Source organism: Stomoxys calcitrans, chromosome 3 (assembly GCF_963082655.1).
Source record: "Stomoxys calcitrans chromosome 3, idStoCalc2.1, whole genome shotgun sequence".
NCBI lineage: Eukaryota > Metazoa > Arthropoda > Insecta > Diptera > Muscidae > Stomoxys > Stomoxys calcitrans.
The window spans coordinates 105,688,537-105,711,448 of NC_081554.1; the positions used below are offsets into that span (position 1 = coordinate 105,688,537).

At 40.1% G+C, this 22,912-nt stretch overlaps 1 long non-coding RNA gene across 1 annotated transcript in view; it reads left to right on the plus strand.

Moving 5' to 3' along the window:
- LOC106093259 (uncharacterized) overlaps positions 1-11,277 on the plus strand; it is a 32,183-nt gene extending 20,906 nt beyond the window's left edge. The window contains exon 3 of the long non-coding RNA XR_001222319.2: positions 11,014-11,277. This is a non-coding gene — a long non-coding RNA (uncharacterized LOC106093259). The remainder of the gene's footprint in view (positions 1-11,013) is intronic.
- The last annotated feature ends 11,635 nt before the right edge of the window (positions 11,278-22,912 follow it).

Sequence of the window (22,912 nt, forward strand, 5' to 3'; positions counted from 1 at the left end):
GTTCATAACCTGATATAGCTGGCATATAAACTCGTTTGGGATTTTACCTTCTTGAGCTTCTGGAGGTCGCAATTATTATCCGATTTTCCTAAAAATTTGTACGACGGATTCTCTCATGACCATCAACATTCGTGTTTATTATGGTCTGAATCGGTGTATAGCCCGATACAGCTCTCATATTAATCGATCTCTCTATTTTACTTCTTGATCCCCCAAAACGGCGTAATTCTAATTCACATTTTACATAGCTGCCATATAAACCGATCTGGTCTCCAGCATATAATTTAATAGTGGCCCAAACCGGACCATATCTTGATATCTCTCTAATAGCAGAGCAAATATTTTCTTATATCCTTTTTTGCCTAAGAAGAGATGCCGGGAAAAGAACTCGACAAATGCGATCCATGGTGGAGGGTATATAAGATTCGGCCCGGCCGAACTTTGCACGCTTTTACTTATTACATTTACGATACATTTGTTCTACATTTACGAGAGCATAACAGGCCTTGTGACCTGAGTGACTAACTCATTCCCTAAAAACGTACTTTTGCATAGCCTTAAAACTGTGATCTCAAATTTGTCAAAGAATATCGACTATAAAACGAAAACCTTAAAAGTGAAGTATACATTTAGGGTTTTATCATGATATTGCTGTACACATAAATAAACATGTACACAATTTTAACAAATTGTGTTTTTTTGTGTTAACTACCTCAAGAGGATGATCTATTCGTGGTAGAACTGCTTCAAACTGCCATTTTTGTAACTTTATTCAATAATTTTTCCCAAATAAGTTAGTGAAATATTATACCGATCAACACAAAATCAGCTTCAGACTCGATTTAGCCCTGCCCGTCTTCCTGTCTGTCCATAGTGATTTGTGTACCAAATACAGATCGCGAAATTTGGCACAAGTGACTCTTTCGGTTTGAAGACGAACACTATTGAAATATATATATTTACTCGATTACTACAAATATTGCAGTAATGTGGTCTTTTATTACTGGTTAATTTATAAAAAAAAACGGTTCAGATTTACATACATCTCCAATGTATATATGTCACATGCTATAAAGTAAATTTTTTTGTTGCAAAGAGTAAGCGTGCCTTACTCTCCATTTTTTGATTTGATCCCAATATGCACGATAACAACTTCCAATATAAAAAAGATTGAATTCAAACTTCAGTAGATTGGAGGGATAATAATATTAAAATGGTTATTAAATTTTAATGCCCGATGTCAAGATTTTTATACCCACCACCAAAGGATAAGGGAATATTAATTTTGCCATTCCGTTTGCAACACATCGAAATATCCATTTTCGAACCTTTAAAGTATATGTACTCTTGATCCTTATAAAAATCTAAGACGATCTAGCCATGACCGTCCCACCGTCTGTCTGTGAGTGGAATTCATTAAAAGTAAAAGGTAGTATTGTGGATATTTTTGTTAGCGTTCAAACGTATCAACCTGTTTGCGAATCTGGTCAATTCTTTCCGAGAAAAAGGAAAATTACTGATTCTATCCATAACAGACACTTTTAAAACTTTAAAACAAAACATAATTATCATAATCTCGGAAACTGTAAGCGATAGGTATGAAAAATTAAAGGTAGTTTTGTAGTTATTTTTGTTGGCTTTCAAACGAATCAAGTTGTTTTCGAATCGAATAACTTGTTTCCGAGAATAACGAAAATTTAAGATTCTATCCGTAACACACACTTCAACAATGACCCTTCACTTAATTATCATATATCTCGGAAACTATGTGTGTTAGGTATTAAAAAAAACGGCTTGTTTTGAAGATATTTTTGTTGGCTTTCAAACGAATCAAGCCGCTTGCGAATCGGTAAATTCTTTTCCGCGGAAAACGAAAATTTTTATTCTATTAGAATAAAGATGTTTGCGATTAGGTCGTTTCCGCGAAAACGAAAATCCCTGATTCATTCCGTAACATACACTTTTAGAATGAGCCAACACAAAACTGCAGATATAAAAAATAATGGGTGTTTTTGTAAAATTTTTGTTGGCTTTCAAATGAATCAGTTAAGTCGTTTCCAATTTATCGGTTAAGACGTTTAAGTGAAAAACCAACGTTACTGATTATGTTCTTAACAGACACTTGAAGAATGATCCAACACATAATGATAATATATTTCGGAAACCCCAAGTATTATATTTTTGTTGGCTTTCAAACGAATCAATCTGTTTGCGAATCGGTTAAGACGTTTCCGAGATAATCGAAAATTACTGATTCTATCCGCACAAGACACTTCACGAAAGACTCAAACTATATAGATATCATATATCACGGAAACTGTGATCACTAAGTATGAAAAATAAGGCTGGTTTTATAGAAATTGTTGTTGGCTTTCAAACGAATCAAGCTGCTTCCGAATCGGTTAATTCTTTTGCTCGAAAAACTAAAATATTTATTCCGAATTTATATCCGAATAAAGCTGTTTTCGAATCGGTTAAGTTGTTTCTGAGAAGAACGATAATTTTGCACTTGAATCGATTAAGTCGTTTTCGACGGTGACTATACTATAGCTGCCATAACACGAGGCATGAATTTGGCTGTGGATTTGTGGTTAGTCGGAGCCTGAAACAACTTGTTTCCAGTTTTACTCCGGTGGATGAGAACATCAGCCTTATTTGGGATTTTTTACGAGCGCCTAGAGAGAGAATATGACCGCTCGCCGCCCATGATATTAAATTCGTTCTGGGAGATTTTAATGCGAAGATAGGGAAGGAAAACATTTTTGGTCCAACAGTCGGAAAGTTTAGCCTCCACGAGATAACGTGTAGTAATGGGTTGAAGCTGATAGATTTCGCCGCGGGAAAAAACATGGTAGTTAGTAGCACCAGATTTCAACATAAAAATATCCACAAAGCCATATGGCTGTTACCCGATCAAAACACCAGGACCCAAATTGATCACGTTGTGATAGATGGCATTCATCCAGCGTGTTAGAAGTACGATCGATCCGTGGAGCGAATAGAGATTCGGATCACTACCTTGTTGCATCAGAGGTTCCCACCCGCTGGAACATGGTAAGAAAAGTACGTTCTGAAACTGCACGGAAGCTGGACATTGAAAAGCTGCAAACACAACATATGGCAGCGGCATACTCCACTTGATTGACCCAACTACTTGATGAAAGCACTCCTTGTTCAGATGATATAATGACTATTGCCCACTCCGTGCAAAATGCCGCGAAATCCGTACTTGGGTACCGGATGCCTCCTCCAAGAAACCCATGGTACGACCAAGAGTGTCGAGATGCTATTGAAGCCAAGAATGCGGCATATAGAGTAACCCTGCAGTCAGTAGCAATGCGCCAGATGAGGAGAGGTATCGGGAGAAAAGGAGAGAAGAGAAACGTCTATTCCGCAAAAAAGAAAAAGGAAACGGAAAGACGTGAGTGTGAGCGAATTGAGATGTACAGGAGTCGGAATGAATTCCGGAAATTTTACCAAAGAATTAAACATCAAACCGAAGAATTAAACATAACACAGATAACATGCTGAGGATATGGAAAGAACATTTTACCCAACTGTTAGTGACCGATGTTGGCGGCGAAGAGGATACCGCAGAACCAATCAATGATGATGGTATAGAATGTTTACCTCCTAGTCAGAATTAGGTCCAGGTAGCAGTGACCCGACTAAAGAACAACAAGGAGCAGGAGCCGACGGGTTACCCGCTGAACTATTTAAGACCAGAGGTGACACGCTGATAAGGCGTATGCATCAGCTTATCTGCGCAATCTGGCTAGAAGAACGCATACCCGATGATTGGGACCTCAGCATACTATGTCCCGTACACAAGAAAGGAGACAAGACGGAATGTGCCAACTACAGAGGAATAAGTCTCTTTCCCATCGCATACAAGGTACTCTCGAACGTAATGTGTGAAATATTAAAACATAAAGTCAATGAGATAATTGGGCGCTTTCAGTGCGGCTTTAAGCCTGATAAATCTACCCTGGACCAGTTATTCACACTGCGCCAAATCCTGGAAAAGACCCGAGATGGACAAATCAACACCTACGATCTCTTTGTTGACTACAAAGCCGCTTTTGATACTCCTTTACGTTCAAAGGTATTTCAAGCCATGTCTGAGTTTGATATCCCTGCAAAATTAATAAGACTCTGCAGGATGACACTTGCTGATACGCGTTCCTCAGTAATAATGGGAAAGAATCTCTCCGAACCTTTTAATACCAAAGAGGTTTCAGACAAGGAGACAGCCTATCGTGTGATCTCTTTAATATCCTGCTGGAGAAGATTATACGAGATGCAGATGTGAATAGATATGGCACACTAATCACAAGAGAACACATGCTTCTCGCCTATGCCGACGACATCGACATCATAGGTCGGTCACCGGATGTAGTAACTGCTGCCTTTGAAAGAATCGAAAGAGAGCAGTAAATGGAGATAAGACGAAATGGATGGTTTCAACTCCCAAAACAGCAGATAAAGAACATGGAGAAAGTTCGGAACCACAACTTTGAGATAATCAGTAACTTTATCTACTTCGGCACCGCCGTTGCCGAAACGAATGACACTAGTTTTGAGATAAAGCGAATAATAATACTGGCAAACAGATCCTATTTTGGACTAAGTAAGCAGTTTAGAAACAAGGCCTCCTCTCGACAGACGAATATTACACTATACAAGACACTGATACTACCCGTGCTGTTATATGGTTCTGAAGCATGGGTACTTGTGAAAGCAGATGAACCACGAGCTGTATGAGCTATATACGACGATAGCATAGTTACACGCATCAGAATACAACGGCTGCGTTGGCTAGGTCATGTTGTCAGAATGGATGAAGAAGCTCCAGCCAAGAAGTCTTTTGAAGGCAAACACGTTGGTACATGCTAACCGGGAAGACCATAATCCCGATCCAGTGGTGGTGGATCAGAGATTTTAGAATGAGCGCAGAAGATCGAGGCGCTCGGAACGCTATTCTACGTTCGGCTAGTGGAACAAATATTCTGTCATAGCCAATTAAAGTAAAGTAAAGTAAGTGAGTGGTAGGTATGAAAAATAAAGGTGGCTTTGTGGAATTCGTTGGCTTTCAAACGAATCAAGATGCTTACGAATCGGTTAAGTCTTTTCCGCGATAAACGAAAATTTCGATTCTATCCGAATAAAGATGTTTGCGGTTAAGTCGTTTCCGCGAAAAAACAAAATTAATCATTCTATCCGTAAAATATACTTCTAGAATAAGCCAACACATAATTATCATATATCGCGGAAGCTGCGAGTGGTAGATATGAAAAATAAAGGGTGGGTTTGTAGATACCTATTTGCTTATCGAATAAGTCGTTTCCGAGAAAATTTATGATTCTATTAAAGGCAAAGGCTGGTTTTATTGACATTTTGTTGGCTTTCCAGTGAACCAAGCTGTTTGCCAATCGGTTAAGTCGTTTCCGAGAATAACGAAAATTTCAGATTCTATCCGCAATAGGCACTTCAAGAACGACCCAGCATATAATTACCATATATCTCGGAAAGTGTGAGTGGTAGGTACTAAAAGTAAAGGGTGGTTTTGTAGAATTTTTTGTTGACTTTCAAACGAATCAGTTAAGACGTTTCCGACCTACCGGTTAAGCCGAAGATAACTGATTCTATCCCTAACAGACACTTCAGAATGACCCAACAAATTATTATCATATATGTCGAAAACTGGCAGTGGTAGGTATTATATTTTTGTTGGCTTTCAAACGAATAAAGCTGTTTGTGAATCGAGTAAGTCGTTTCCGAGAAAGCCAAAATTACTGATTCTATCCGACATATAATTATCATATATCAAGGAAACTGTGAGTGGTGGGTATGAAAAAGAAAGCTGGTTTTGTACATAGTTTTGTTGGCTTTCAAACGAATCAAGCTGTTTCCGAAAAAGCGAACATTACTGATTCTATCCGTAACAGACACTTCAAGAATGACCCAACACATAATGATCATGTATCTTAATAACTGTTAGTGGTACGTATGATAAATAAGGCCGATTGTGTAGATAGTTTTGTTGGCTTTCAAACGAATCAAGCTGTTTGCGAATCGGTTAAGTCGTTTTCGAGAAACAAGACAATTACAGACACTTCAATAATGACCCAACACATAATTATCATGTATAGCGGTAACTATGTATGGTATGTATTAAAAGTAAATGGTGGTTTTGTAGATATTTGTTTTGGGCTTTAAACGAATCAAGCTGTTTGCGAATCGGTTAACATGTTTCTGAGAAAAACGAATTAACTGATTCTATCCGTAAAAGACACGTCAAGAATGACCCAACGTATTATTATCATATATATCACTAACTGTTAGTGGTAGGTATGAGAAATAAGGCTGATCTTGTAGTTAGTTTATTTGCTTTCAAACGAACTAATATGTTGACGAATCGGTTAAATCGTTTCCGAGAAAAAATAAAATTACTGACCCCGAGAAAAAAGAAAATTACTGGCCCATCACATAATTATCATGTATGTCGGATATTATGTGTGGGAGGTATTAAAAGCAAATGATTCTATCCGTAATATTTTCTTTAAGAATAACCCAACAGATAATTATCCTATATCTCGGATACTGTGATTGGTAGATATGAAAAGTAAAGCGTGGATTTGTCCACACTTTTGTTGGGTTTCAAATTAATCCAGCTGTTTGCGAATCGGTAAAATTGTTTTTTCGGGGAAAATGAAAATTACTAATTCTATCCGTAAAAGACACTTCATGCAAATTGCAAATTTTGCCTATGAACATTCCACTAAGGAACAGGGGCAAACTTCTCACATATCAATGAGTGCAGTCCGATTCAAGTTTAAGCTTAATGATAAGGGGCCTCTTCTTTATAGCCGAGTCCGAACGGCGTGCCGCAGTGCGACACATCTTTGTAGAGAAGTTTTACATAGTACCTCACAAATGTTGCCAGCATTAGGAGGAAACAACCACCGCTAAAAATTTTTTCTGATGGTCTCGCCAGGATTTGAACCCAGGCGTTCAGCGTCATAGGCGGACATGCTAACCTCTGCGATACGGTGGCCTATGCCACTTCAAGATGACTCAAAAAAAATTTGGTTTGATTTGCATTTTTTTTTGGCTTTCAAACGAATCAATCTGTTAAGACATTTCCGACAAAAACGAAAACTAATGATTCTATCCATAGTAGGCACTTCAAGAATGACCCAAAATATTGTTATCATATATCTCGGAAACTATGAGTGGTAGGTATTACAAGTAAAATGTGGTTTGGTTTATATTTTCTTGACTTTCAAACGAATCAAACTGTTTGCGAATCGTTGCGAAAAAGCGAAAATTACTGATTCTATCCATAACAGACACTTCAAGAATAACCCAAAATATAATTACCATACATCTGGGAAACATTGAGTGGTGGGCCTTGAAAGTAAATCTTGATTTTGTAGATATATTTGTTGGGTTTCACAAAATTAACCTGTTTGCTTATCGGTTAAGTCGTAACATATATTGGGTTGCCCAAAAAGTAATTGCAGATTTTTTAAAAGAAAGTAAATGCCTTTTTAATAAAATTTAGTATGAACTTTAATCAAATATACTTTTTTTACACTTTTTTCTGAAGCAAGCTAAAAGTAACAGCTGACAGAAGAAAGAATGCAATTACAGAGTCACAAGCTGTGAAAAAATTTGTCAACGCCGACTGTATGAAAAATCCGCAATTACTTTTTGGGCAACCCAATAATTACCATATATATCGGAAACTGTGAGTAGTACGTATTAAAAGTAAAGTGGTTATGTAGATATTTTTGGTAGATTTTAAACGAATCAAGCTATGTTCGTATCGGTTAAGTCGTTTTCGAGAAAAACGAAAATCACTGATTCTCTCCATAACAGACACTTCAAGAATGACCCAACTTATAATGATCAACATCTAGAAATTTGTGAGTGATAGGTGTTAAAGTTTAAGGGTGGTTTTGTAGATATTTCTGGTGGATTTTTTAGTGGATATTTTTCTAGATATTTCAAAGAGATGAACAAATTTGGCACCCATAATTGCATGAAATTTTTTTATTCTTCCGTAATAGGCCCAATGACCCAACATATAATTATTATACATCTCTGAATCTGAGTGTGCTAGGTATTAAGAGTAAGGGGTTGTACTAAATGTACCAAGCTATTTGAGAATCGCTTAGGTCGTTCCCGAGAAAAACGAATATCACTGATTCTATCCGTTACATTATTATCGCATATCGAGGATACTGTAAGTGGTTGGTGTGGAGAACACATGATGGTCTTGTAGATATTTATAATGGCTTTCGAAAGAATCAAGCGCTTTGCGAATCGGTGAAGTCGTTTACGAGAAAAACAAAGATTACTGATTCTATCAGTAACAGAGATGTAATGAACGACCCAGCTCATAATTGTCATGCATCTAGGAAACTGTTAGTGATAGATATGAAAAATAAAGCTGGTTTTGTAGATAGTTTTATCGGCTTTAAACTAACCTATCTGTTTGCGAATCGGTTAAGCCGTTTCCGAGGAAAACGGCAATCACTGATTGTTTCCATAACAGACACTTCAAGAAAGACCATACACTTAATTACCATATATCTCGGAACCTGTTAGTACCTGGTAAGAAAAGAAAGTTTCAGAAAGTTTTGCTGGCTTTCAAACGAATCAATGTTTGCGAATTGAATAAGTCGTTTCCGAGAAAAACAAAAATTACCGATTATATCCGTAATAGGCACTTCAAGAATTACCCAACACATAATTATCATATATCTCGGAAACTATGTGTGATAGCTTTAAAAAATAAACGAATCAAGCTGTTGCCAAAACGGTTATATCGTATTTGAAAAAGCGAAAATTTCTGACATTAGAGACACTTCAAGAATGACCCAAAATATAATTGACATATATCTCCGAAACTGTGTAGTAGATATTAAAGGTAAATCGTGGTTTTATACATATTTCTGTTGGCTTTAAAAAGAATCAAGCTATTTGCTAATCGGCTAAGTCGTTTTCGAGAAAAAAGAAAATTAAAGATTCTATCCGTAACATACACTTCAAGAATGACCTGACACAAGTGGTAGGAATTATATTTTTCTTGGCTTTCAAACGAATAAAGCTGTTTGCGAATTGTTTAAGTCGTTTCCGAGAGAAACAAAAATTAATGATTATCATATATCTTGGAAAGACAAATTCCTACCAACCTCAGGACAACTTTATATTTTTACAAAATGATCAGTAACTATGTTCATTTGCTGTATATCCACAAGCCCCTTCTCATTGATACGACACTGCAAATATTCTTTAATTAGATCTATAATAAAAATGTCAATTGCTGTTCTGGTAAGTTTGTACCAGAACAGCCAGAGAAAATTTTTTATGTCGATTCTGTTTAGGCCTTATGGTAGTGTTTTTATTTTTGTTCTGTTTTGATCACTGTCAGTCAATTTTATCGACTCGCTTTGAGTCGATAAAATTGATGTGTATGGTTTATACAATACACATTGTAGTGAAGTTCTGGTACATACTGCACTACCAACTTCAGGTCTTATATTTTCTTAATTATTTATTTCCAGAAATTTTGCAAGATTTAAATGAGATCAATGTGCTTACCATATGTACAAATCCAAAATTTCTATCGTATGATGGCAATTGAATTTTTTAATTTTAAAGAAAACTGTCCGAAATTGTACCAAAACTGGTAGCAAATGTTTATTTCTGCATTTTGACATTGCAAAATGTAAATTTGTCCATGAATTAAGGAACTGGGGCAAGTTTTTACATTGCAAAGTACCTCACAAATGTCGCCAGCATTAGGAGTGTATAACCACTGCTGAAAAATTTTTTGAAGATCCTGCCAGGATTTGATCCCAGGTGTTCATCGTCATAGGCGGACATGCTAACCTCTACGCTACGGTGGCATTTTGACATTAGTCTAGCAGATTTGACATTTTGCTTTCTAACCATTGCTGCCTAAGCCAATATGAGGTTAAACTATCGGTAGCTTATCAAATACACTTTCTTTTTGCGTTAACCTTTCAAGTCATAAGTCTTAAATTCTCCTCGAAAGTAATTAAGATTTTTTTAACCATCTTTTCCTCAGGTTGGTATTTTTGAAAGTTATTCAGCAAATTTTTCATTTATTTCGGGAAACTTTTTACTTCAGATCGGCGGAAAAAGGAAACATGATATGTTTCATAGAACGAAATACGCCTTTCCCGATCTGAAACTTTTGGACATACCAGTTGAAGTTCCCATCAATTTGCCCGTTCTATTGGATATATCGTGCGACTACATTTATTGCAAAGATTTTTGCTGGAACTGTGTTTGCTCCAAATTGGAAGGTGATGGCAGAGGCTCATCATACCAACAAGGGCAGAAAGACGTTTTGCCTTATTGTGGCCAAGGGCATAGCAGCCCAATAATTTTGCCAGCGGTGCTTCCCATAATCTTTAGAAAGCGTTCCATTCTGTTGTCGCCAAAGGCATAATGCGTTTTTTTCGAAAGGTGATTCTCAAAGTCTACAAGAAGCACTTTTTGTCATTAATCTCATTCACTAGCTCAGAGCCGTACGCCAAATGTCCCAAGGGCTAACTGAAAGGTCAACTATCGACCAGGCGCATACGTGTCTAGACCATTAGAGATAAATTGCTGGATATCATTTAAGCCCCAATCAGCCACGATTTCAAGAATCGCATATTCGGCCGTAACAAGCTATGGGAGAACATAGATTTGTGAGGATATCGTATCACACCATAATAATCCGTCAATATTCAAAGTTCTTTAGACACTCATTTGATTACGTGGAATTGTAGTTTGTAGCTTGGGAAAGTCCTGTTACTTTTCCGCTCAAGACAATTTCAGGTAAACATCCATTTCGCGCCGCCTTTAAAAACGAATCGTTCATTTCTGCTACCCTCAGACAACTACATTTATAAATCCCCTCTTATTGAACATACTAAAATTAAAATTTTTTAGAACACAAAAAAAAGTAATAAATTACCTTTCTAAAAGACACTCATCAACAAACCAAACCAAGTGCGGGACATAACAACAAAAGGAAGTGCGGTTCATTTCTCTACAATCTACAAACCAAGTGCGGGTCACGAAACAAAAAGTAAAGAAGTTCGAGACACATCCACAGAAACAACAAGTGCCATCAAAACCTATCAACATTGAACTTATAACTAAAATAGCTTATGCCAACTAATAACTACCATTGCTTCTTCCCCGCTTTTGAAATGAAAATAAAACTATTTCCAAAACCTCTTGAAATTATTGCTGTTAAATTATGTTTTATACTTAAATCTTTTCATTGCAAACCCCTTGAATTAAACCCTAACTTAAAACTAATATTGCTTTTCCCAATTTTTTCTAAATCTAAAGTATAACACATTTTTTAATTGCCATTGAATGAATTTTAAAAGTAAAACCTCCTTTAATATTTATTCCACCAATCCCTTTGCTTGTTAAAAGGAAAACGAAAAATATAAAACCTTAAATCTACTCAAAGAAAAAATTACAAACAAATATATATGTATGCGTTCTCTTTTATTTTATGAAAGGCATATTAGGTTAGAGGAAAACTGAAAAGTCGAACTATATAGTAGGTTAGGTTTAAGTGGCAGTCTGCCATCGATTCACTTAGACGTTTTCGTGCATTGTGATACCACAGAAACAGAGGATATGTCTTCTAGTTCGCTTTAAAAACCCAACGACTTGCGAATGTTCACATCCGCTAAATCAGACAGGGTCTCAAAAAAATGACAGCAAGTGCGGACACACACATAAGGTCTTTTATAGTCTGTTCTTCTTCGATGTCCTTACAGCTTCTCTAAAAGTCGTTGCAGCAAACCTCCGGTCTGTCAGCTTGTTTTCCCATCTATTATTCGTTGTCCTTCGGGCCTGGTCCTGAAAACTTAGCCTACATGTCGCTAGAATCACACCCACAGATTCTAGTTTCCCTGGAATGTGTAAGATTGTTCCTAGTCTCGCAAGCTCGCTTTACAATTCCCTGGAATACCTCTGTTGCCCGGCACCCAGAGCACACGAATTTTGAACTGATCAGCCATCTAGTTTAGTGATCTGCGACAGTCGAGGGCAGTTTTTGTGTTCAGAAATATGTTCTTCAGAGATTAAATGGCTACATGACTGTCTGAGAAGATATTTATGCCAATCGTCTTTATGTCATTATATCTTAGCCATTTCACCACTTCCTTTATTGCAAGAATCTCCGCTTGATATACATTGCAGTGTTTAGGTTGTCTTTTCGATATGACCAGTTCTAGATCTCTAGAGTACACCCCAAAGCCAAACTGGTCGTCTAGTTTGGAACCATCCGAATAGAAGTCTATATAACTTCTATTACCAGGGATATCGTAGATTCAATCGGTTCTATCGGGAATAGTGGTACAGTACTTATTATCAAAAATCGGCTCAGGTGGGGTGTAATCCACACTGCCTGGAATAACGGACATTGTATCATGGATAACACAGAGTCCGTAGCCGCCAAATGACTAAAGAGAAAGCTCCATTAGCCTCACGGCAGTGGTCGCTGCAATTGCTAGACAAATTGCAATGTTGTGTCAGATGGTGTCGCCCTCAGTGCGGTTGTGATGCACAAACAAGCCATACTTTGAATCCAGTTGAGTATTGAACAGTAGGTGGACTTTTGAATCGCCGTCCACCGGACCAAAACACCAAATAGCACTATAAGTTTGACAACTGCAGTGCCCCAAAATTTTAGTTAGTTAGTTAATTAATAAGACAGTTATTAATAAACTCTCTAACGGTAGAGTTGATGCCTAGAAACTCCAACTCCTTCATGATTGACGTCGGTTTGACATTATCGAAAGCACCTTCAGAGTCAAGAAATGCTACCATTGTATATTCCTTGACAGCGAGAGAACCCTCTATGTAGCCGACTAGGTCGTGAAGGGCTGTTTCAGTGGAATTGGCATTACTATATGCATGCTGTTGCAGCGAAGGCGATCTCCAAGGATTTTTGCCCTACGATATATTTCTATCAACCTTTCAAGAGTATTTAGCATAAAAGATGACAGACTAATAGGAAGAAAATCTTTTGTCTTCGTGTGGTAAATCTTTCCTGCTCTCGGAATAAAAATGACCTTGGTGTCTCTCCGTCCCACTGGTATATATGACATATTGATACATGTAGAGTACATCTCTCTGGAACCCAGGAACCAGTCTATTAGACGCAGCTTGTAATTCAACCGGTGTTACATCATCAGGCCCTGACGAGAAATGTGTATCAACGATTGGTGCTAGTGTTTTCTCAATAGACCCTGTCCATACATTATCTGACTTCAGAATATATCCCACCGTTGTGTCAGAGCCGAAGATAGAGGACAGAATTTTCCTTAGCCTAGGGGCCTCAGATGTATCCACCACGGGATACATCTGAGGCAGTGTTTTGAGCCTTTCTCAGCTCGCCATTATATTTTATTAGCTCAGCCTTAGAGATGTTCCAATCGTGTGGTGCTTATGTGGTTTTCGCTCTGTTGAAGAGTTTTCTGCAGTCCTTCCCTAGACCAACCAGCGTTGAGGTCCACCATGGCGGTCGCTGTTTGCCCCTTGGCATTAGGACCTGCTGACACAAGCGAATCATTCAGGGCATTCGTAATCCGCTTGATCGTTATGTCTTTATTCTGCGCATTTGCCACTTTCATTTCTGGTCTAGAAAAGAATTTGTGCCGAAATTTATTCCAATCCGCCTTTTTTCTGTTTTGCCGGGGGACCACTTCTGTATATTACTATACAATGGTAATATATAATATCTCCTGCCTATTCCATGTAATAAAGGTCGGTTTATCCACTTTATTACAAATCGCCAGATTGTGACGTGTACGTGCGGTCCCTGGTTACAATCGGGACATACATCTTGCACGTCGGCATCAATCCGTGCTCTGTAGGAGTTGATGCGGCTGCATCTGCCGGAACTTAATTGAGCCAGAACTACTCTGGATTGCCGGGGGAGGTCAATTTCTTCAGGTGCAATGGGAGGCGGTCGTTCTCCAAGGACTACATTCACTCGGTAGCCAATTATATCTGCATCTGCTCCCGTGTCTGAATAAATGTTGTCTAAACCTGCTTGATCTAGAGGTTCTCTCTGGTTGCGCTGAACCTCACGCTCTAGATCATGTAGATCTACCTTAAGGCTTCTAGGCGGTGGATATCTATCCACAAGATGATGATTTGGATGGTCTGTGCGATAACAGCCCAAAAGGTATTGCTTCGACAGCATGTAGTTATGTCTTTGCACTGGTAGGATCTTCGTCTCCTGATGGAGGTGGTCCACATGAGAACTGAGGAGAAAGCCCGTCGCAGTTCGGAGGGAGGAGACAGATCTGAATATTATTCCACTGCATGTCACAAAGTTGACAAGACCACACTGACGCTGCATAACTTACCACAGACCGGCCAATTGCCAAGGTTTCTTTATCTGCACTCCAAGTGCTGCCAGCAAGTGACATGAGGACCTTTCTACTTTTGACTTTATCGCAAATTGCTTTGGCATGTGGGGGGAATGTGTAAGAGCTGTCAAATGTGACGCCATCACAGTCAGCTCAGTATTCACCTGACGCGTATTTGTAGTGAACAATGTGGCTGAAGATTTGGTGGCGGATATCGTCAGATTTCTTGCAGCAAAATATGAGGTGAGTTCGTTGCGGTAGACGTTCAACCTATCGAAATTGGGCCGCACGTGGGGTATTCGACCGGCTGGTATAAAGCGAGCGGCTGCTGCGTTAATGATGTCTCGGAATTTCCTCTCGGCCACTAGCACTTCCGAGGAGGGTGGCAGTTCACTGAAGCGGTGATTGGTATACTCTCTGAAGCCAGCCCAATCGGCCTTCTTCTGATTGATAAACGTCCGGCGCTCGGAGGTTATGAAGTCGGGTCGTCGGTCGATGGTGAAAATAATGGGGAGGTGGGCTGACCAAGGAGATGACGGCTTGCCAAGATACGTCACCCTGGAGATCCTCGTAATCCTAGTGCGGGCATCCTTATTCACCACGCAAAACGTGGATCTTTCAATGCTGCTCCGCCAAAGCTATGCCACGCTGGTCGTTACCTAGGGGAGAATGCCATGAAGTGTAATGCGTATTAAAATCCCCTAGAACCAGACGATTATGGCCAGATTGTAACCCACTTATATCGGGGTTGTAAGCTTGGCCATTAATCGGGACACAGCTACCAACCGGCGGTATGTACACGTTATATAACTCTACCTCGGCAGTACCGGACCAGACTGTTTGAAGGTTTGAAGGCTGCATCTCTGAATCGTGTGCCATGTATAGGGTAGCCAGCCAGGAATGAGACTTGTTTACTTCAAGGCTGGCTACTACTAAATCTTCAGTGCTTAGCGACGGAAGAAGAAAAACATTTAGACTACTATTTGCAAGAATACAGGCTCTATGTCTCCCATTCCCCATACCCTTGAGTAGTTTAAATCCCGGAATTCTTAATCCACGAACCGTTCCTCCACACACCCATCGTTCCTGGATAAGAACCACGTTCAATCCCCCTGCCATTAGGAGGACCTATAGTAGTATAGTTTACCTGTAGAAACCAGATCATAGTCAGGATTCAGAACTCACTGTTGTGTTAGCCTCGTCTTCTGATTCCACCAATAGTTCATCCTCACAAAATTTGGAATAAAAAAGTACAATACGATACGAAAGAGACAATCTTTCTATTAAAGTCTTTAATTTTAGTAAAAAATAATAAGTCTTGAGTTTTTTTTTTTTTTGAAAATTTTACAATATACTAATTATTTTTTATTATTTTCTGTAGAATGCGTAACGGATTGACCTGTTATCAAAAATTTGATTCCAAAGCATAGATATTTTTATTTATATATACTGGCTAACTAATATGCATTTTACCTTATGCAATGAACTCTAATGGTTATGAGAGGTTGTGTTGAAAAAAGGCTGTCCATGCCACTATGGACATACACCTAAGTCAGTAATCGGCTTATTTTGCGCTCTAAAAACTAAAAAAAGTATTCTCGAAAAGTTGGTTCATGTCTGGTAGTGTGTCCCCTCCTAAGTGCCGGTATCTGTTAGACGCGAAAGCCGGGTAATGACAAAGGAAATGCTCCAATGTCCGAGATAAGGGCGTGGGTGAGGAATGCACGTGCAACCCTGTAGAACAACGAAACGGTAGGTTGGACGGCGAAAATTCTATGGGGTGGATTTAGATCGGGAGAAGGCGAGACTATTACTGAAAGGAAGTAAGAAGGAAGTTAATATAGCTATTGGTATCATAATGGGATACATAGAACTACGAGCTCACTTATGTAAAATTGGTACGGCAAGTGATAACATGTGTAGGTTATGCGGGGAAGATGATGGGACCATCTGCAGAGTTCCACACATGTTCGAAAATCAGTTCGTTAACCAGATCCTCCGATTTTCGAGAGGAGAGTCTCAGTGAGGAGTCAGGTGGCACTGGCTCTTAATTAAATACTGTGTGCCAATGATACTCGAGATGACAATGCGAGTTATTGGCGCCTTCAAATAACCAATGGCCAACATAAGCGTCTGTTTCCAGGTTAGGGGCGGCTGGCGGCGAGCGTCGGATCTTGGAGCAAGCGGCTCGCCACAACGAGGGATACATGCAATCCCACAAACCCATGCGGCTAGGGCACTGGGCCAGTAACCCGCCGCCGGAAAACATAGAACTACTATGAAAAACAAAGGAATGGTAAAAACGGACCCCCAACGTTAACGACCCACGCAAACGAAAAAAGGACCATGATTTGCGGATCTGCACCTGGAATGTCCGCACTCTTTATAGAGAAGGTGTAGTATACGCGCTGGCGGATGTATTAGAGAAGTACAAGGCAGATATAACTGCCTTACAGGAAGTGCGATGACGAACTATACTATAGTTGCCATAACACGAGGCATGAATTTGGCTGCGGATTTGTGGTTAGTCGGAGACTGAAACACTTAGTCTCCAGCTTTACTCCGGTGGATGGGAGGCTAGCCACAATCCACATAAAAGCCAAATTCGGGCAGACCAAGGATATTTTCTACGAGCGCCTAGAGAGAGAATATGACTGCTGCCCCGCCCAAGATATTAAAATCGTTCTGGGAGATTTTAATGCGAAAATAGGGAAGGAAGACATTTTTGGTCCAACAGTCGGAAAGTTTAGCCTCCACGAGATAACGTCCAGTAATGGGTTGAGGCTAATAGATTTCGCCGCGGCAAAAAACATACCAGTTAGTAGCACCAGATTTCAACATAAAAATATCCACAAAGTCATATGGCTGTCACACGATAAAAACACGAGAAACAAAATTGATCACGTTGTGATCAATTTTGTTTCTCGTTGTAGATGGAAAGCATTCATCCAGCGTGTTAGATGTACGATCGATCCGTGGAGCGAATATAGATTCGAATCATTACCTTGTTGCAGCAAAGGTTCGCACCCGTTTGAACATGGCGAGGAAAGTACGTTCTGACACTGCACGGAAGCTGGACATTGAAAAGCTGCAGACACAACAAATGGCAGCGGCATACTCCACTCGACTGAAAGCATTCCTTGTTCCGATGATATAATGCAGTGGCAGACTATTGCCCACTCCATGGAAAATGCCGCGAAATCCGTACTTGGGTACCGGAAGCCTCCTCCAAAAACCCATGGAACGACCAAGAGTGTCGAGATGCTACTGAAGCCAAGAATGCGGCATATAGAGCAACCCTGCAATCAGTAGCAGATGAAGGAGAGAGGAGAAACGTCAATTCCGCAGAAAGAAAAAGGAAATGGAAAGACGTGAGTGCGAGTGAATTGAGATGTACAGGAGTCAGAATGAAGTCCGGAAATTCTACCAAAGAATTAAACACCAAACCGATGGCTCTGGTGCAGGCACATCCTCTTGAAGAGACAAAGCCGCCTTCGATACTCCTTTACGTTCAAAGGTATTTCAAGCCATGTCTGAGTTTGGTATCCCTGCAAAATTAATAAGACTCTGCAGGATGACACTTGCTGATACGCGTTCCTCAGTAAGAATAGGAAAGAATCTCTCCGAACCATTTAATACCAAACGAGGTTTCAGACAAGGACACAGCCTATCGTGTGATCTCTTTAATATCCTGCTGGAGAAGATTATACGAGATGCAGAAGTGAATAGATATGGCACACTAATCACAAGAGAGCACATGCTACTCGCCTATGCCGACGATATCGATATCATAGGTCTGGCAGTAAATGGAGATAAGACGAAATGGATGGTTTCCACTCCCAAAAAGCCTTGCACAACCGAGCAGATAAAGAACATGGAGAAAGTTGGGAACCACAACTTTGAGATAGTCAGTAACTTTATCTATCTCGGCACCACCGTAACCGAAACAATGACACCAGTTTTGAGATAAAGCGAAGAATAATGCTGGCAAACAGATGCTACTTTGGACTAAGTAAGCAGTTTAGTAACAAGGCCACCTCTCGACCGACAAAGACTATACTTTACAAGACACTGATACTACCTGTGCTGTTATATGGTTCTGAAGCATGGGTACTTGTGAAAGCACATGAGGCAGTGGTTGGAGTATTTGAGAGAAAGATTCTTCGTAAAATATATGGACCAATTTGCGTTAACGGAGAATATAGGCGACGTATTAACCACGGGCTGTATGAGCTGTATGTATACATGTAGTTACACGCATCAAAATACAACGGCTGCGTTGGCTAGGTCATGCTGTCAGAATGGATGAAGAAGCTCCAGCAAAGAAGTCTTTTGAAGGCAAACACGGTGGTACACGCAAACCGGGAAGACCAAAAGCCCGATGGAAAGATCAAGTTGTGGGAGACACCTCGAAACTTTATGCCAGAGATTTTAGAATGAGCGCAGAAGATCGAGGCGCTTGGAACTCTATTCTACGTTCAGCTAGTGGAAGAAAAATTCTGTCATAGCCAATTAAAGTAAAGTAAGTAACCAGATCCTCCACTTGCGACTGTTGATCTGGTGGAATCCTACAGCACGCAATATTGATGACTGCATAAGTCAGCTCATCTCTATTGTGCTTCCTTGCCACTTTGGCGTAAAGGGGCGGCTCCTTACCAGTCTCAGCGACCATCTTCCCCTTCTGTGATGGCTGTGGCCTCCTATTGGAAGTCACAGTCCTAAATGAAGTCTCGGCGCCGTTCGCGTTTCCTCCGTTCCTGTTCCGATTTTGTATTCCTCTGCCGGACACTGTCTGGAGTTTATATTGCGGGGTGGCTGGCTTGGTTTTCCTAGAGTACTTAAAAGCGGGGAACTCATTTTCTTCTTCATCATTTTTGCAGTGTTGTGCAATATGTTATGGGGAGAACAACATGCTACGGTCTGACGCCACCATCTCAGCTGTTGGGTCTTTGGATCAATTTCTAGCCTTCTCGAAAAGGCTTTAATATTTTTCGTAATAGGTAGTACATATTTCGACATACGGATATTTTTTCTTTGAGGAGCGAAATAACACGTCCGCTCCACTCAACGGCTACAATAATAATGGAATTTAATATTTTCTAGAACAAATTGTTTTTTAGTTTTGTTACAACTCATTTTCAGGTTGCAAATCATTGTCTGTATCTAAACGTTTTGCGTCATGCAACATTTTATTCGTGTTCTGTCATACATATCAGAAAACACATTTCTTATTAAAACTAATTTCTTTCAAGGGGTTATGGGCCCAGACAATCCATATGCTAAAATTATACTTTTTTGCGTTATTTAATCGTGTATTTGTTTGGAAGGCTCATGATGAAAGGCTTCAGCATTAATAGCGCTGATTGTGACGTCAACAGAAATGCAACACATAAAGAATTGTATATTGGATGGCATGGAATAAGTTGGGAGATGTCCATCGCCCGAAAGGACCTGCATGTAGGTTCCGTTGTTCAAAAAACTCTTGGAAATGCGAATGGATGCTGATGTGAGTATGCAAGTGCATACATGCAATTTCAGTGCATGTGTGAAACAACTTGCAGTAGTTGGAGTTGAACTGCAGGAGGAAATATTTACCATTATGTTCCTCGCCGGTCTTCCCATTTCGTAACAGAACCTATTAGTTGCCCTAGAAGCTCGATACAGTCTTCGTTCATTGTCATCGCTGAATATAAAGTTGTTGGAAGAAAGCGAGAGAACATGAACATGCTTTCGCATATGGAAAAATCAATCCAAGAAAGAACAGAAACCACGAAATGAAGTAACTAGTGGAGCTCAATAGCAACATGTAAAAGAATTCCGTGCTTCAAGTGCAAGAGGATTGATCACTACGCATTTCAATGCAATTTGATAGCATCACAAGAAAAAAAAATAAATTCTCAAGGTAAGAGTGGTGCATTGTTTTCTGCAGCTGGTGGACATCGATTTCTGAACGAAGGTAGCTGGTGCCTGGACAGTGGTTGGTCGTCTCATATGTGGTGTGATCGCAATTTGTTTGAAAAGCTCAAAGAGCATCGCGAGGATGATATTGCGTTCCCACCTAAGTGCCGGATGACGACATAAGAAATGCTTCAACGTCTCATCATCTTCCCAGCATGCCCTACACATGCTATCACTTGCCGCACCGATTTTACATTAGTGAGCTTGTAATTCTATGTGTCCCGTTATGATTCCGAGAGCTATACTGACCTCTGTCTTGACCACCCAAACGATACAGATCGTCCCATCCTCGGAGAAGGCGTTAATCTCCTTCTTACATAGCAAGACTGTTCGTGATCTTACCGTCTTGTTTTCCTTACCCTTATGTCCTGTTTACTGTCCGTACATATGTTCATAATCGACATCCTGGCATTAACACCACACCACCTCACGCAGTCCGTGATCGCCCGGATCCCCACTTGCAGGACCGTTTTATGGTAATGCAGTCTAAAATAGATATCAGTTCCTGAGTAGTTCAATGTAGACGCAAGGCCCATTCTGTCCTCCGGCTTTGATCCATCCATGTAACATAATCTTTCAGATGGCAATACTAGGGTTTCATCAATCCAAGACTGTGCCGATGGCAGCAGAACCCAGCACTCGACCTTAAGTGTTGTCTTAAATATTTGATCGGTCACCTTTAGCATTTTTTCCGGGTTTCCTATCGTCGCTTCGATTATACCGCGATGGTATGAGCTGCTCCCATCCTCAATCCAGTCTTCCATCGGCTTAAGTCTCAAAGCCGCAGTGGCTGCCTCACATTTAATCTGTATGTCTATGAATCTGTTGTATAATCTACGGAGGAGTAAATTAGTATTGGTCTAAGCAGTGGCCTGTAGGGCCAGTGGACTATCATCGGATTCAGGCTCCATTTCGAGCCTACGGCCCGTCTACATAGTGCATGTCATCTGTGAGCCTTCTCGGTACTCCACTAAATGTGACACTTTCAATTCAGTTTCAATTCAAAATTATTCTATTGTGGAAGTATTTGACCTTGTCAGATATCGAAATTATTCCATTGGGGAAACGTGGTGCGACAAATTGGCCCATCTTCGTCTTCCACGTGAACAGGCATATTTCCGTCTTCTCTGGGTTATCATAGAGACCCCTAGGCTTAGCATAGTCATATACCATATGCTAGACCCTTTTGGCCCTTCTGCATAGCTAGTTGGGATCATTATTTTTTAGAAGTATTATAGCACCGTCTGCGTAGTAGACGGGTTTAAATCCCTGCCCAGTCAGCATCCTTTTGCCACATCTTCCTGATATTTATGTCATGGGACGCACAATTTATCCGCCTGTTCCTTAGCGTATAGTTTATCTAGTCTCTAAGGACCGGGTCTACCCAGAACTGGTCTAAAGATTGGATCAGTTAAAGCCCCTCGATGTCAATGCTTACCGCCAGCGAGTACGTTTTGGCATCGAGAGATTCTTCTATTTTATGCACAACCTCGTATAGGGCAGTCTCCACCGACCTTCCCTTCTTGTAGGCATGCTGTTTGTATATGAACAGTCGCTGGATATCCTACCCCATATCATGATGTCCACAATACATTCCATGGTTTTGAGACGAAAGGACGTATGGCTTATAGGTCAGTAGGTCTTTGGTGTCGCATAACTTGCCTTGACGGAATTGAGTATAAATACCACATTTACCTCCTGGCTTTCGGAATAAATGCAAGTCCTTGGCGCGCTGTGAAAATAATGGCCAGATATGTCGCCAGATAGTCTGCCTCCTTTTGTAGTAACGCCGGAAATATTCCCATTAGGCCCTGGTGACTTCAATAATTTTAACCTCCTCTAGGATTCCTTCACCATAAATGCTATAATGATAAGGCTTAAATCAACATCATTATTCCCAAGATTCCGGTGTATCCGTTAGTCCAGTCGTATCCTGTGGAAAATGGGTTTTCATCAAAAGCCTCAACAACTCCGTTGTCTCTGCTCCCACTCCCATGTCGTCTACAAACGTTTTAGTTTGTATATGGGTTTTGGAGAGAATCTTTTTCATCTTGGCGGCGTCATCAACGCTATCGAAATGTTTGCAGAAAAGCTTCCAGACAGCACGTTTTGGCTCTCTGGTAATATTATTGTTTTCCTTGATCTGTGTGTAATACAAATTCCACTTTTTTACGACTTGCTCTGTAAAAAGGTCTGCGGACCTCTTTCCCAAAATTGCGTATCTCTCCGGTCATCCAAGGTTTTTCTTGGACTGATTTCCTTTACCGAAGATGACAACTATCTTCGAAAGACCCCAACAGTGCAGTCGCAATCCTGTTGACGTTGTCGTCAATGTCTTCCATGCTTGGACAATCTTAACTATATTGCCCAAATCTTCTTCTAAATAGTCTTCCGAAGTTTGTCCAGCTGGTTTTCAACTTATTCCGGAAGCTTATCGGATTCGGCGCTGACAGTGCTATTCTAAACCTAATGTAGCGATGGTCAGAGAAGGAGTGTTCAATGAAGACCCTTCAATCCTGAAC